The sequence below is a fragment of the Heterocephalus glaber genome, unplaced genomic scaffold (genome assembly GCF_053883595.1).
Source record: "Heterocephalus glaber isolate CG9 unplaced genomic scaffold, H.glaber_assembly_v1.0 deba00001586, whole genome shotgun sequence".
In the NCBI taxonomy this organism is placed as follows: Eukaryota; Metazoa; Chordata; class Mammalia; order Rodentia; family Bathyergidae; genus Heterocephalus; species Heterocephalus glaber.
In genome coordinates this window covers 4,036,821-4,053,923 of record NW_028258364.1, presented here as the reverse complement: position 1 = coordinate 4,053,923, position 17,103 = coordinate 4,036,821, and the positions used below count along the sequence as shown (strand labels likewise).

Sequence of the window (17,103 nt, the reverse complement as noted above, 5' to 3'; positions counted from 1 at the left end):
TATTTTGTATATAATCTTTTATCAAGCTTACATACAATCTTTATCAAGTTTGAAAAGTTTACTTCTATTCTTAGCTTTCTAGGCTTTTAACAATAAACTGGAGTTAAATTTTATCAAATGCTTTTAAGCATTCTTTTAGATAATTATGATTTTTGTCTACTGTGTATGTTCACCATTTACATAGTGAATTTTATTGACTTCTTTGTAACGATCCTGTCTTCTAGAGATAAATGCATTTTTAATTTCTTTTTGTGCTGGTTATAATTAGGTAACATTTCATTTAGAATTCTTACACTTCTGATCATAAGTGAGATGAATGTACAATTTTAGTTTAATGTATTTATTTTTTTTTGGAATTAAGGTTGTACAGAATTAACCAGAGCTGTCTCTGTCCATCCCACCCTGGGGGGATGGAGAATCCAGGAGCATTAGGAGCCACATCCCCTGAAATTTTCTAGAAATACCCTGTGCAAAAACTTGTGGAGGTGTCTATTATTCAGGAATTTGTGTGTATTTGATCTGGGGGGAGGGGATTTGTTATTAATTTCATTTCTTTGACAAATATTAATCTAGTTAAGTTTTTAAACTTTTTTACATACTTTATGTTTTCATTTGGCCCAGTAGCTTCATACAAGGAAGTATTTGACAACCAAATTTATTAGTATAAATGAGATCCTTCACAACCTGTAACTAGATCTCAATAGTGAGGCTCCAATTTTTAGCACAGAATGACTTTTAAGAATGAGGTGCCTAGTATATATGTACTGAAACTTCATACTGCTCCCCATAAACTTGTATAATTATTATGTATCATTACACAAAAAAACAAGCTGACTAGCAGAAAGTTCTATTCTTAGTCTCTAGAATAATTCTTTTATTCTTAATACAGATATCAACTTCAGTATTGTGCACCAACAAAGCAATGTCTTAATGGGAAAATCTTGTGATTATTTGCTTCAAAAATAGTAAGCAATGTTTTTCAGAAGTAAGAGACTTAAGTAACAGTGAACTGAATCAAAGAAAAATTTCTGCATGCCTGATTAAGTACGTAAGAAATGTTTAGCCTCTGAACCTGAATCTATTCCATTTCAGTGGTCTAGGTCAATGCTCTTCTTTGCCTACAAATTATAGGACAGAGAAATAGGTTTAAGTACAGATTAAGGAGGCAACATTTTACTGAAAATATAAAATGTTATTAGGGACACACTTTGATGGCTCCATTTAGGATTTCTAGATAATTAAGACTAATGAAAGCCTTCAAAAGCTAGGCAGCTAATTTATCATCCAAAGATTATTAAATAGACCTGATGAAACTCTTTCTCGTGGTGTCAACTACTATATTATTTAATATAACTTGTGTATGCTGCCCCCAAGGGCTGTAACAGGATTTTTATAAGCTGTTAGGATGAATACTGATGTGCATCTTAGTTTATCACTAAATGCAAGCCAAAAGGCACTAATTAGAGTAGTTCTGCTAAACAATGTTTATGAACCAATTATCCCACTTCCTAACCAAATATTCCCAAGTACCAAAGAATGCACAGCAAAAAGTCACTGGTTGAAGCATCAAGTGTGCTGCTTTACAAACAAAACAATACACGCTGACAGAAGGAAATAATAAAAAATTAAGAAATCACGCATAAAGTGTGAACAAGATAACTGTCTCTTAAAGATGTGGCAAGCATTATTATATTAAATTGCCTAAGTTCTTGATTTTAATCCCGAGAGTTCTAAATTAAAAAGAAAATAAAAATCTGAAAATAATGTTTCATGCAATAAAGGCAAAGTTGTTTCACAAAATTGAGGGCTTATGTATCATAATTCAAGGTAATTGGTGGGGAAATATTAGCAAAATGTTTATGGACATATATGTTAATATTTTTCAATTCAACTGAAATATAGTACTTTATATGTGATATTTGAGTTCCAAAGATAAATATGACATTTATGTTCCTTGCCCTCAAAGAGCTTCTACTCTGATTGGGAAGATGGACACTAAAAATAGGCAATTAGGATACAGCATAATAAATGCTATAAAGTAGGGAACAGCTCACAGCTTACTTACTCTAATCTGGAAGTTTATTTCCTCTGTGGACATGTAAACAAATAAATGAATGTTATAAGTAGGAAGAGTTTTCTTGAACTTTCCTATCTTTTCTTATCCTCTCCCTCTGGTATATATGCATACTTTTATAGTACATGTTTTCCTGCTTATTTCTCTCAGTTTGCCTTCTCTCACTTCTTGTAGTTTTATCTTACCTATTTTTGTTTCCCTACTTAGCCCTAATACAGAACAACTGTATATTTCTGCAGTATTTTTATGTATTACTAAAACATTATCCTGAAAAAACTGTGATAATATTAAAAATACTTATAATAGCTTCCTATATGCATGTCTTTCTAAGCACTTTTACATGTATTAACTGTTGTAACTGTCAAAAAAACCTTATAAGGTAAGTATTAATCTAACTCTCATTTTACAGATGTAGAAACTGAGGTACAAATAGGTAACTGACCTAAGGGTCAGGCAGGTAGAAAAAGGCAGGGTTGAAATATTATCTCTGCTGGTGTTCTTGAAACCATACTGAAACCAGACACACATTTGCTAATCATTCTAATCATTCCACAGGTGTAATATCATTTAATACTCACAATGATCTTATTAAATAGATAACAATCCTGTTTAATGGATTAGGAAATTAGAACAGAGTTGGCTAAGTCATATAACCATGTTTTTTAAAAAAGTGATAAAAGTTTTTAAGAAAACCGATTCTGAAAAAAGAAAAACCAAACTATATTTTTATGAGGCCACATTCTCTTGGCAAAGACTTTGGAGAAAAAGAAAAGTCTTCTGCTTCAAGTTAGTAAATCTGATCAATGCAATGCCATCAGAAGACTCAAAAGAATTTGGTTCTTTACCTAAAAAGGAATAGTCCCTACTTTGCCATTTTTGAGATGTGCTCAGTAATTCAGTGAATCACTTTCTCTTTTTTTTGGTACCAGAGATTGAACTCGGGACCTTGCATTTGCAAGGCAGGTGGCAGAACCACTGAGCTAAATCCCTGGTCCCTAATCACTTTCTTATTTGCCGACATATGTCCAAAAGTTTTCTCTCTACCTTCTAACATAAAACCCTCAGGTAATAGCATATCAAAAAGAAATGGAGGCTCATATTATTTGATATTGTTTGTTAAAGATGGGATCTGAAAACCAGGAGATAAAATGAACCTTCTTCACAGTCTCCATGTTTTCTACACACACACACACACACACACACACACACACACCTCACAAGTATCTTAAGAGTACACTTTTTTACTTCCTTCTCTATATGCAGGCAACATTGACTGAATTACATATAAACAGAGATACATTGATTTGTGCTGTTATAAAATTATAAACATAAAAATTCCCCCAAAAAACTTTAAATCAAAATCTAGTGCCTTAAATTCTGAAGTCAATGTCTTTCCAGTGTTGGGAAAAGCCTTCTTAGAATGTAAGATGACTTACTAGTTCAAAAGCACATCAGAATTCAGATTAGGAAAAGGAGGTAATCAGTGTCTGGAGCTTTGTTTAGGGTTAGCAGTGCCAAGGACTGTAGTCAGAGAGTACATGCAATCAGTCCTTGCACATTATAATTGAATGATAGGACAAAACTCTACATTACAACTACTAAGAAACTACAATCATTAGAACTGCCAAAATGAACCTATTAGCCTTCCTCATCAATTCATTTTTTCCAACTTTGTTTCTGAGCTGTGTGACCTTAATGTTATTCCTTAAATGGGTGCCTAGGCATACACATGTAGCCAGGGCTTATGACCTGAAAAAAGTATGGAACCTAGTATGATTAATATCCTTAGATTTGGAATAGTAAATATTAAGACATAGTTAGCTCTGCACTATACCTCAGATTTTGTGAAGAAAACAGAAAACATTGTGAACAAAAACAATTCAAATATGGTTCTCAAATTTCAACTTGGTCCTTGCTACTTGTTATTTGTGTTGTTTTTTTTTCTTGAGAAAAGGTCTCACTATGTAGTCTAGGCTGACCTTGAACTTGGTATGTGGTCCAGGCTGGCCTTAAACACATGATCCTCCTCCTGTCTCAGACTCCCAAGTGCCAGGATGACAGGCATATGTGTCACCATGTCTAGCTATTTTTTTTTAATCAATCTATTCTCCTGGGCCTTAGTAGCTAATACAAACCTTTCTATTTCCCTCCAAAGTCCAGTGAAGTCTCTTATCCTTCAAGCTGGCTAAGGGAATATCATGTGTTAACTACTGAATTTCTTGAACTTTGATTATGACCTCAAAATTCTTTTCTTTAGACCCATTACTCCAAATCAGAGGAAAAGCTGACTTGTGTTCTTTCTCTCTTCCTTACTGTTTCCACTAAAGCCCCTTTCCCCCAAGGCCTCCCCCTCAACCTCTGCCATTGGAAAAGCACTTGTAATTTTGCTACCTCCAACAGTTGTAGACTCTCAACTGTGTTTTTCTCATGTATCAGAATGTTTTCAATTCAACAAGCACTTAATAGGCACCTACTGAGGTACTAACATCTCTATGTACTAAGCATATAAATGACAAATGAGATCACTTCCTTAACTGAGAAAGGGGAGAAGAGAAGGGAGGGGAGGGAGGGCAGGGCACAGGAGGGGAGGGGAGGGGGGAGAAGAGAGGGACATTTTTTTCCTTTAGCTAAAATTTTGTGCTGGGGAGTGAACCCAGGGCTATATGAACCTTCTTTTTTGTCTTCAAACACATATTAACAATCAGCTCTCCATTCATTTGAAGCCACTGTCGCTAATCTGTTATAATCTATCCCAAATTCCCAGTCCAACACAAGTTATACAGTATCTTCATATAGTTTTCTTGACTATTCCAGGCCAGAGAAATTTCTCATTTCTTTGTTCTAGGCATTTGTTATTAACCAGAAACTACACTATACTATTAGCTTTTCTTTATTTTACCTTTTCCTTCAAGTATCACATATATCTGTTTCAGAGGACAGGGTTTAGATTTAAGGTTAGAACAAGACTCAAAACTAGGAAGCAATAAAGTAAATGTCTCTCCAAGGTTCTGTCTCTTTGGAATTTTATGACTGTTGACAGGTCACTAATCCTCTCTTGGTTTAGGAGATTATTGGGATGAATTAATAACTTAAAATACAGGCACACCATAGGTTGATATTAAGCATACATTCTCTTCACCATTTAACACACATTAATTCCATTCTTAGAGTGAGTGAATATGAAAATAGAATTTACTAATCTCATATTCCTAGGTTCCCTATTTTTATATTTTTTTATATATGCAAGTGTTGAAAGCAATGGTGGAAAACTGTCATTTAATTTTAAAGGCCCGTTCAAGGAATGTTAAGAGATCTTCATTTAAACTTTCCCTTACTATAATGCTAACAGGCTATTGCTTTATCCTCTTCCTATCTGCAGTAAAAGTGCAACCCTCTGATAATGTAATAAACTGACAAGACAATTTATGCTTCATCATCATGGTTTTAATGCTGCAGTTATACAGCTATTAGATGGGAAACAGCATTATCACCATCAAACAGGACTTACCAGCTGAGGACAGGCACCGTTTAAACAGACTGACAGCAAGTGGATGTACTTAATGGTAACTAGGTATTAACTATAAAACAAACTGGATGATCCATCATGGCCAACTAGAGGCAGAGGTATGTGAGGGAAGCTTGGAGGATGTGCACCAGGAAGCACAGGTACTCAGAAATGAGGGAAGCAAATAAAACCAGACATAGAAAAGCAACTTGAAGGAGAAGCCCACCGATGAGTCCAGTAATAGGGGGTGTGGTTAGAAAGGAAGGCTGGAATGCAGCACCCCATATACCCCAGGTTCAGAGAATATACCCTGAGGGAGGAAGCCAATACCAGAGCTGTGGCTGGACCCATGGGATATGCTAACTCAGTGGTGGTAAACCTGTGCCACAGAGGGCATATTCTGTCTGCACATGAGCCAAGTTGCCCCAGTGGCCTAGCATCAGTTAACAGTTATTTTTTTTCTAAACTAAAACCTCAGTATTCAGGTTTAATTGCCATTTGGGCACTTTGCAATAAATAAGAGGCTTTTGGGTTGCAGTTTGGGCACTTGGTCTCTAAAAGGTTCTCTATCACTGTCCTAGCCTATTCACCCTCCCTTTTGGAAGAGGGAGCCCAGTGAAAGGCTATTCACACATTAGGGCACTGGAAAAAGTGGAAGCCAGAGCATCATCCAGAGGACAGAGACTGAGTTAGTCCTCAGGAAAATAAAAAACAAGGACAAAGTCCTTATCAGGGACCTGAAGCCGGATACTGGGAGAACCACGTTTCAGGAATTGCAGGAGTGGGAAGTGGCAGCAACTTGCAAGAGCCAGGAGAGAAAAAGAGTTTGAGGAGCACCAAAGCAGATGCTTTCCCACTGTTCCCTCTCAACACCAGGGAGTCCTGTTCCCATGGCGTATCCTGCCCACCACTCACAGCCCTCTGCTTGTGCCTGCAAGGGAACTCATCTAGTCCCTAACCAAAGGCTGCTAAGCAGCAGAAGCCCGAAAGCTCCAGAGCTTGCAGCCAGAAAGTGACACTGTGTGGAGAGAGAGATGCAGGGCTAGAGCCAGAGAAGAGCAACTTAGCCAGAGGGTGTGTGTGACATAATGCACTTATATGAAGCCTTATAAAAGTAAACACAAAGGTAGGATTATTGCAGGGGAAAGGAAGTGAAGATAGAGAAAGGTCTTTGGAAAATCAGCAAGAGACTGGGTACTGGCCTAGCTGCACTGCACTTTTCCCCACCTCTGACACAGTCTAAAGCCTTCTATCTCCTACCATAAAAGGAAGACAAAAACCTCCAGTTAGTCATGTTGAAAGGGCAGAAAATGAAACTAATCAGAGTGCTGCATACAAAGGGAAGGTGGGCACAGAGGTACATTTGGACCCCCAAGCTCCTTCACTCAATGGCAACCGAGAGAACAAATCAGAGGAGGAGAGCTGGCTCCATGAGGTGCAGAGGTGGGCAGTGGTCTGATAAAAGAAGAAAAGACAATGTGTAGACCAGGGATGCTCTGTGGAGTGCAAAGGTGCAAGGAGCCAGACCCAGCAGTCTGTCCCGAACACACTTTCTCCATTTGTGAACAAAGCAGAAAGAGCACACGGCACACTGGCTGAATTCAGGCTGAAGCAGATACAGGACTGAGAGAAAAATTTAATTACGTGTTTTTTAAAAACTGTGTAGGTTCTTTCCCTCTGCTACTTTCATCTTTATATGTGAAAAAGAGAATAAGAAATAACCAGTGCTTTAATCTAAATATTATTTTTCCTGGACAAATCAGGATAACCCTCAACAAAAATTTTATATATGGAAGATTCAAGCACAAGCTTACTATCAGCATATTAACAGGTTTCACCCTCACAACTTCCCTCAACCTTGAATTACACTTTCTTCTGTGTTCCTTCTCCCACTCCCACAAATATTCTCTTGAACCTCATCTCCATCAGCCCTCCACTCCAGTTATAGAAATATCTACAAAGTTCAACCTCTTTTCTTTCATTTGCTGTAATCTTTTTTTTCTCCTTTTCTTCTTTCTGATCTCCTTTCTTCCATTTGCCCTTGGTTTTCTTTCCCTCATGGTCTACATCCCAGCTTACCTGTCAGTAACAATATATCAGTCTTTATGGATCAATGAAAATAGGGTGAAATGGTTAAGCTTTGATTTACATGACTAATAAATGGTTGGCTAGTTGGTAGTGGTTCTGTCCTTACAATGAAGCAACTAGGTCTGATCCTATAATGCCGAGTAGGGTGAAGACATGTATAAATATCAAAACATAACCAAAGCCAAGTCCCATCATAGGGAAACATTAACTAAAGAGGTCTCTATATGAGCTGCAAAGCTTTTCTACTCTAATTGATCCCCAACCTTCAGCACACACACACACACACACACACACACACACCCAAAACAAACAAAAAAAGAAACCTGAGAAAACAAGGCAACAAGATGCCTCCAAAATTCTTTATTCCACAAAAGCTGATCCCACAGGCACTGTTGTGGAGGAAGTAAAAAACCAAGCAGTCAAAATGTTTGAAGGGATAAAAGAAGAAAGAAACAGATCCACAAGATGTTGAATGAGCTCAAGGATAAACTAAAGATTAAATTCATAAAATGATCAGTGAGCTTAAAGAAAACACAAGACAAAAGTTGTATATAGTAATCAAGATGCTATAAGATATGAACGACTACTTAAAAGAATTAGAGACCATGAAAAGATAAATAGAAATCCAGAATACAAAAAAATTCAATTGAAAGTATGAGCATTTGGGCCAGGGATTTAGTTCAATGGTTCCGCCGCCTGCCTTGCAAGCAGAAGGTCCCAAGTTCAATCCCAAGTACCAAAAAAAAAAAAAGTATGAGCAGTTACCAGTGTAAGAAGGGAGTGTCAAAACTAAAAGATAATGTTAGTGCAGCAAATTGTGTACTCAGAGATACCTTTTTTTGTACTGAGGATCGAACTCAGGATCTTGCTCTTGCAAGGCAGGCGCTGTGCTGCTGGGGTAAATCCCTGGGCCTTACTCAGAGATAAACTTAAAAACATGAAGAGCTGGACAGAGACTGGGTGCAGTGGCCCACACCTGTAGTCCCTGCACTTGGGAGGCAGAGGCAGGATGATTGTTAGGAGTTCAAGGACAGCCTGAGCTACATAGTGAGACCCTGTCTCAAAAAACAAACAAACAAAGCAAAACAAAGCAAAACAAAACACCTGGGCAGAGTGGCACATGCTTCTAATCCCAGCACTTGGGAGGCTGAGACAGGAGGATCACCAAAAGTCTGAGGCCAGCCTGGGCTACATAGTGAATTCAAGGCCAGCTTGAACTATATTGGGACACTCTGTCAAAAATTTTAAAAAAATTTAGAGAGTTAGGCATGGTGGTACATGCCAATACTCTGAGGCTGAGGCAGGAGGATCATAATTTCAAGCTCAGTCTGGGTTCGATCCCTAATACAGAATGAATGAATGAATGAATGAATAAATAAATAAATAAGTATATGTGCCATTTGTTACTTGCTTCAGTATTCATATATAAAAAAAGTGAAGAGTTAGATCACTTAGTCTCTTCTATTAAATAATTCCTATATTAAATGACTTCTCAAAGTTTTGCCAGTTATTAATATATCAGAAATGCTCAGAAAATTCTCAAAGGCAAATTAGTAATGAAGTATTGGCATACAGACCTCAACAAAAATCCAAAAACTAAGCATTTTAAGAAGCCTTAATTACACTACATACTTACATAATTAAATAACAGATGTTTTGCTAAGCATAGAGAGGGACACAGAAATCCAATAATATTGTTTTCTACCTTTCAAGATCTTAACTTTCTTTTGAGAAAATAAGTTACATATATAAAATAAGTAAAGAACTGAAAATACAAACTGTCAAAATTAGAGGAGTGGGGTTGTGAAAAATCAAGTTGGAGACAAATCAAGTTAGGCTAAAAGGACCAACAAGTTCACAGGAAAGGTAAATTTTAAAGTGACTCTTGAAGGGTGGCTCAGAGTTATATGAGAGACTGAAGGGGCTGACTTTTTAAAGAATACCATGCTAAATTTGTTAGACAGTACATTAGCTCAATAATAAGGAAGCAAGTCTGAACAGAACAGTCAACATACACCGACTATAGTGCTTTAATGCAAAGTAAAATACTAGGAATAAGTGGGAAATGTAAAACATTTCCTCTATACATTGAACCTTCAAGATTTAAAGCTTCATAAAAGTACAAACAGGAAAAAAAAAAGTACAAACAGGAGTAACTGTAAGTGTGCCAGGGATGTTAGTAACATACACTCTTTACTTTTGTATAAAATGACATGAATCTCTGCTACCTCTTCTTTACTAAAACAGAAATTTCTTCTGAGGGCTATATAATAGAGGACACTGGGTTAGGTGAATCAAGCCCATGAGTTTGCATCAGCAAACAGGCAGGGATACCTTCCATCACAGACTTTGGAGGCCAGACAGGACTTTCAGTCTACCGAAGTTTGTAAAATACATGTTAATAGGTTATGCATGGGATATAGTTTGTTCATATACTTGGGAAATAAAATAAAATTAATACTCGGTTTCCCTATAAAACAGTCTCTACTAAACAGTATTAATAAACATGACCAAATTTAATAGTCTGAACTTTTTTTTTGCTTAAATTCTTTTATTGGTACATTTTAGGTATACAACACATTTACATCTCTCCTTGGGAACTTGTACCTTTACATCTTGGTTCTTATTTTTTCCCCATTCCTAGTCCTCCCTTCACCCCCTCCACCCTTCCCTATTTACAAAGACTTTATTTCCATTTTTTCCATTTCTCAGCATTTTTCCTTTCCCTTCTTTCCTTTCCCCTGCCCCTCCCAATACCTCTACTCCTTTGGACCTTTTCTTCCTATTTTGCATTATCGATTATTCATTCTAATCATTGGTATATTTTAGGTATACAATATAATGACATTCATCATTGGAAATTTGCACCTTTATATAATCTCTCTTGGTTCTTATTTTTCACCCTTGCACAGCCCTCCCCTTCAACCCCTCCATCCCCCCCATTTACAAAGATTTTGTTCCTATTTTTCCATTTTCTCATATTAATTCCATTCCCTTCTTTCTTTTCCCCTAACCCTCCCACTTCCTTCCCCTTTGCCCCTTTTCTTCCTATTTCACATTATCTATTATACCTTTTAGTCCTTATTTACACTTTCAGTTTTTCACACCAGAGAAGCTATTTGGTATTTATACATGTGTGTCCTATTTATTTCACCTAAGAGTATCACCTCAATGTGCATCCATTTAGCTATAAATGTCTCTAATTTCTCATTTTTTATGGCTGAGTAGTACTCCATTTTATAAAAAAACCACATTTTCTGTGAAATAGACATTTCTCAGACAAAGAAGTAGAAATAGCAAATAAATACATGAAAAAATGTTCAACATCACTGGTCATTCGAGAGATGCAAATGAAAACAACGCTGAGATTCCACCTCACTCCAGAAAGAATGGCTGCTATCATGAAATCAACCAATAAGAAATGCTGGCGGGGCTGTGGGGAAAGAGGAACCCTGCTCCACTGCTGGTGGGAGTGTAGACTGGTGCAAGCACTGTGGAAATCAGTATGGAGATACCTCAAAGAACTAGGACTGGAAGGCCCATTTGACCCAGCTATCCCCCTGCTGGGTTTCTCCCCCAAAGAATTAAAAGAATCATAGCACAGTGATATATGTGCACCCATGTTCATAGCAGCACAGTTTGTGATAGCTAAAACTTGGAAACAGCCCAAATGCCCATCAACTGGAGACTGGATAAAGAAAACGGAAAAAATGGAAATAAAGTCTTTGTGAATAGGGAAGGGTGGAGGGGGTGAAGGGAGGGCTAGGAATGGGGAAAAAATAAGAACGAAGATGCATCATGTAAAGGTACAAATTCCCAATGAGAAATGTAATTGTGTTGTATACCTAAAACATGCCAATAAAAGAATTTAAGGATAATAAAACAAAACAAAACAAAACAAAACAAAAAATGGATCTTGAGTGTAACACTTTTATGACTTCCATTTGGGCTCCTAAATGTTCTAAACACTCCCACAGAATCACGCATTTTTATCAAAACCATAATTAAGCAAGAAATATGACTTTAAGAGTAACACATATGGTAGCTCCCAAATACATCAGAGTGTCATATTTAAAATCTGTCAAAAATTCTACAAGAAGAAAACTTTAGAACTATCTCCTTAAATACCTAGCAACTATAATCAAATAACAAGGCGTGCTTCTAGTGACGCATGATTTATCTGGAGTTTAAAAGCAATTTGTTAGAATTATTATTCTTCCTAACATTGTAATGAACAAAACACTGAACTAGGAATCAAATAATGTTCTCTGATCCATGTTATTCTCATCCAAAAAGCTGAGACTTGGACATGATTTCTGACATCTCTTTAGCACTTATTCTCTGGTTTTCACCAGCAATATTTAGTTTTAAAACTCCGTGTGGCAGCACATGACTATAATCCTAGCACTAGGGAGGCTAAGGGAGTTCTATGAGAGCCTGGGCTACAGAGTGAGGCCAGTCTGAACTACACAATTAGGCCCTGCCTACAAACAAACAAACAAATATTTAAATTACCTTTATTGGTGGTAAAAGGATTCTAAAATCTAGTACACCCTTGTAATTTTAGCAGCTGAATTTGAATCTGTTTCCAAGTGATAAAACATTTTGGCATATGCAACCTAGTATTCTTTCCCTTTCTTGATGACTTCCTTCCTCTGATTGCTGCAGACAGGCTGCAACAAGTAATGCTATCTTTAGAAGGGATTTATTGTGTTCAGATGTCCTTCTATTTTCTTCCACTGACATGATGCAATGATAAGCATGTTTATATACTATCTATGTACTCTTTATTTCTTGAGCCAAATTTCTTTGAAAAGCCATTATTATACCTGAAACTTCAAAGAGATGAAAAATTTAAGCTTTTTAAAATTCCTATCTACTATTGTTATGCCTATAATAAATTAATAGACTTTTTAGTAAGCCTAGATTTCTGTACTGAGAGTTTAAGTAAAATTGTATTAGGATCAAAATTGCAAGTATAACCCCCTCCCCAGCATATTCATATATAAAGGAACATAAGATTTGCTCTGAAATTCCTGACATTAAACTTTCATTGTAAATACATGGTTACAGGATAATTTCAAGAAGATACCAAAACTTTTAAATGTCCAAAAGGAACAGAGAAAAAAAAAAATGAGTTGAGATTCAGGTTTATTATTTTTTCTGCCTAAAATGGTTTTGGGCAAGTCATTTTATCGTCTCAGAGCTGTAATGGTTGTATATGTAAAATGAGGATTCAGATTGCCAGTGGTTTCAACCTATTTTCTGCCTTACCACAACACAGACATTATTCAATTTCATCACTCAAAGAGGCTCATTTCCCCACTGATGCTACAGTGCCAGGGGAAGGTATGAGGATATGTAAGTTTATGTATTTGAAAAGCTTCCAGGTGTGTCTGACAGACTTGGAGTGACCTGTGTACAGGAGGAGTGTCACTTTAGGCATTCAGAATCTCTGTCACTATGAATGGAAAGGACTATTTCAACAATAAAATTTAATTACTTAAAATGATAGGTTTTCCTCTCCCATAGAGGAGGAAATATTTACTTGTAATTGATACAATAGAAAGACTACATATTTGATGATGTTGGAAACTGAGGCTGAATGTGGCCAGAAATTTTGTTTTTATGTTAAGTAATGAAAGTCTCATTAAGTAATACTTCTGTGTGTAAATCAAGTTAGAATTTCTTTGAAAGTAGCTTATTCTGAACATCAGCCTGAGGAAAATATGGACTTATTAAGCTGGTCATCTATCAGAAAGAGATCAGGAAACTTTCTATAGAAAGAAGGCTCATATAAAAATTCCTCTATGCTTTCTCTTTAATAATTTACCTTTTCTTTTCATCTTTAAAAAACAAAATCTTCTAAGAGTCCTCACACCCCTGCCCCCTTTTTTGGTACCGGAGATCGAACTCAGGATCTTGCGCACTTGCAAGGAAGGCACGGTGCCACTGAGCTAAATCCCCAGCTCCATACCCCCTTTTTGATAGGAACATTTTAAAATTCTGATGATGCTTTGATTCACTGTGTGAATATTAAACATAACAAGTGGTAAGCAAAATATTATATAATTAAGAATTCTGAAGTAAAAAACCTATGTCATATTTTTGGGGAATGTATAGGGCTACCTGAGAAACACTAAGAGTTTTAAATTTCCTTGAATTGAAAAGCCACAGATTAGACAATGGGACCTTTATGGATTTTGCAACTAATGTGGATTCCAGAACCCATTTTTCATATTACTGCTTCAGTACTATGCTTTTATTTAAATTTTCCTTGTATCTTTAAGATTCTGTTATATTTTCCTGTTCAAAGAAGAAATGACAAGAATACTTAAAGGAACCTGACTAAAACATAAACTTGCAAAGCGAACCCATCTACAAAGGCGAGAGACCCAATTTATGACATACCAACATCCTGGGTGGCAGCTGTTTTAAACTATACGAATGAGTTTAACATAAATATATGCCAAGGTTGGCAGAGTAATAAGTATGTAGTGCTAAATTCCTGAGTATTAAAAGTACTATTTATTTCCGTTGAGAAGAGTGCATATGAATTACTTTTTGTCTTATATACATTTAAAAATTTTATTGGTATATTTTAGATATACATGATGATGACATTTATCACAGGGAATTTGTACCTGTACATGATATATCCTGCTTCTTTTTTTCCCATTTCCTTCCCTTCAACCCCTCTTCCCCTCCTTATTTACAAAAGCTTTGTTTCCATTTTAAATTTATATTCTTATTTTCTTGTCCCTTCCTTTCTTTTGCCCTCCCTTGTTCCTCTTTCCATTTGAATATTTTCTTCCCATTTCCCAATATCTATTATACATTTTGATCCTCATTTACACTTTCGGTTTCTCACTCCAGAGAAACAATAAGGTATTTAAACATGGGTGTCCGATTTAGACCATACTTTAAGTGAAATAAATCAGATATATAAATTATTTCAGTACCAAAATACATTTTTGTTTGTAACAAAATCTTGTCTGGTTTAAAATTAACATACAAGCAACATTTTAGTTACTCAGAAAGTTAAAATATGTACTATATTAGAGAATAAAACCAATACATATTTTAACTGGCAAAAAAGGAGAGAAATGAGATTAAAAAAAATAAAAAAGACATTGAGCCAGAAGTGATGAGGCATTCCTATAATCCCAGCATTCCAGAGGCTGAGGCAAGAGGATTGCTTCAAGTTCAAGATTCAAGGTCAGCATGTTCTACATGGTGAGTTCAAGGCCATCCTCAACTACACAGTGAGACCCTGTCTCAAAAAACTCAGGGAAAAAAAAAGAGAGAGAAAGAGAGAGAAGGGAATAAAATTAATAAGTAAGAACAGAGAGGAAATCTGTATACATAGATCAGAACATTAAGTGGGAGAGGCAAGGAGAAAAGGGGATGCCGGCAGAAAATAAGAGTAGATAGAAAAAATGTTGCCAAGAGCTTCACATTCTCTAATTTTGTCAAAATTACCTGCTGCTCTTCTTGATTACCTTTACCGAGATCTTTGAAGTACAACTTGTTTCTATCTTTTAACTTTCTTCAACAAAAACAAATACATACATCAAGTAGCAGGTGACATGCTTTTTGCTTTATATATGTTTTTTACCTCATCTTTCCTATTATATAGTTGATATTATCAATTTTTACTAGTTTGGAAATTAAAATCCAACCAAATTAAGCTTACATGGTTACATCATAACTGACAAAACTATTAGTGGTTGAATATTCACTGCTTTCCAACTATTTTTATTTTTCCGTTTTTAATCCTTAAAATTCAGCCAGAAGGAAGAAAATGGTAGAGTAGTGAGTGCCTGGAGCACAACTTCTCCAGGACAAGGTGCCCAGATCCTGTAAATCAACAGCACAAACACCAAAAAAGGGTGCAGAGGGCATGGAAGGGCATAGAGGCAAGTGAGAGAGAAGAAAATAGGATCTGCTGCTACAGAATAGATCACTGACAAAGATCAAAGTACATGCAATCCAGTGGATTGGTACCCGCCCCTGGGAAGATCAGCGAAAATAACTCTGCTGCTGATTCAGAAACAGAGACAGCACCTGGATTGGGACAGTCTTGTATAGCCGGAGGCAGCAGTGAAAGCCTGAGACAATATTCCCTGGAAAGCCCACACTGGAGGAAAAAAGGTTGGTAAGCGAGGGTCCCGTGATTGGCAGCTCGCGCACAGGACTGCCATTTTGGGCAGAGAGGCGTGTGCTTGAACTCTGATGCCAGACCAGCACCACTTTTTTTCCAGGGCCACTTTGCTGCTTTGAGAGAAAGAAGGGAAGAGCTGTCCAGACACGGTGGACTGCTGGCAGTTGGTCAGCAGATTGAGGGAATTTATGATGAGAAGTAGACACACTGGGTCCAGCCAGACTTCACTCCCAGGACCACCCAGGGCCACTAAAACCAACCCCGGGCACAAAATGATGAAGATATCCCCTCTCCTCAGGGACCAGAGACACTGGAGGGCAGGTAGCCTTGACTGGTGGCAGGAAGGGGACACTGACCTCCTGCACTGTGACCCTAGATACAAGCAAATGACCCTGGGGAGGGGGGCAGCCTCCTTCCCCTTTAGCCAGAGTGTGAAAATACTCAAAGGTGTGGAACACTGGAGCCCATTCAAGAATTGGGAGGGGCCAACAGCACACAGACTTGAGAATAGCCTCAGGCTGTCTCCAGCAGAGGAAGCCATATCAGCTGAGAGGGCTGTGTGGATAGGATCACTGGTGGGGAGACTTGGGCAAGAGACATCAGGAAGGCTGCTGACTGGGGAAGGGCCCCAGCTCTCAATGCCAGAAGTCAGAAACAGCCCTGTGTCCAGCACTGATCTTACTACAGACCTGAAGGGGCTACACAGCATATTTGCTGGCTCTGTCTTGAACACTAACACAGAACTGCTAACACCAGAAGAATTTCAGTATCTTTAGAATCTTTTTCCTTGTCTGCTTGATCTCTTTCCCTTCTTCAGTCTCGCTGGGTATTTTTTTTCCTTTTTTTAAAAAAAATCCTGTTGTTATTGTTATTTAGGTTTTACACATTTACACTTGCTCTGTTCTTTTCATCTTCTTTCCTCAACTATCTTGATTTTATGAAACTTTCAGGTGAATGAACAGTGTCTCTTGCCTTTCTGGTTCGCTTTGCTTCCTCCTTCATGTTCTCTCTGATGTCCTCTCTTCCAGTATCTCAAAGCTTGGGAGTTCAGCCTTTGCCCTCCAGCCTTGCTTCTACTATATTTCTCTTCACTTACTTCTCTGTTTTGTTCCCTATCTCTCTTAAATTTCCCTCCCACAGGATAAAATCACTCTACTAAAGGGAAACTCATGCCTGACTGTCCTGATGTTACTGTTCTGCTACTCTCCTGTCTTACGTTAAGGATGGGGTGAACAACTGCCAGGACATTATTAAGAAGACAAAAAACTCATG

At 37.3% G+C, this 17,103-nt stretch overlaps 1 protein-coding gene and 1 long non-coding RNA gene across 11 annotated transcripts in view; one reads left to right on the top strand and one right to left on the bottom strand.

The window, feature by feature from the left end:
• The window catches only part of Afg2a (AAA ATPase AFG2A), a 360,481-nt gene that overhangs the window by 197,557 nt on the left and 145,821 nt on the right, over nt 1-17,103 (bottom strand). The window lies entirely within an intron of this gene.
• LOC147823392 (uncharacterized) overlaps nt 1-17,103 on the top strand; it is a 65,618-nt gene that overhangs the window by 263 nt on the left and 48,252 nt on the right. The gene's annotated exons all lie outside the window — the stretch shown is intronic.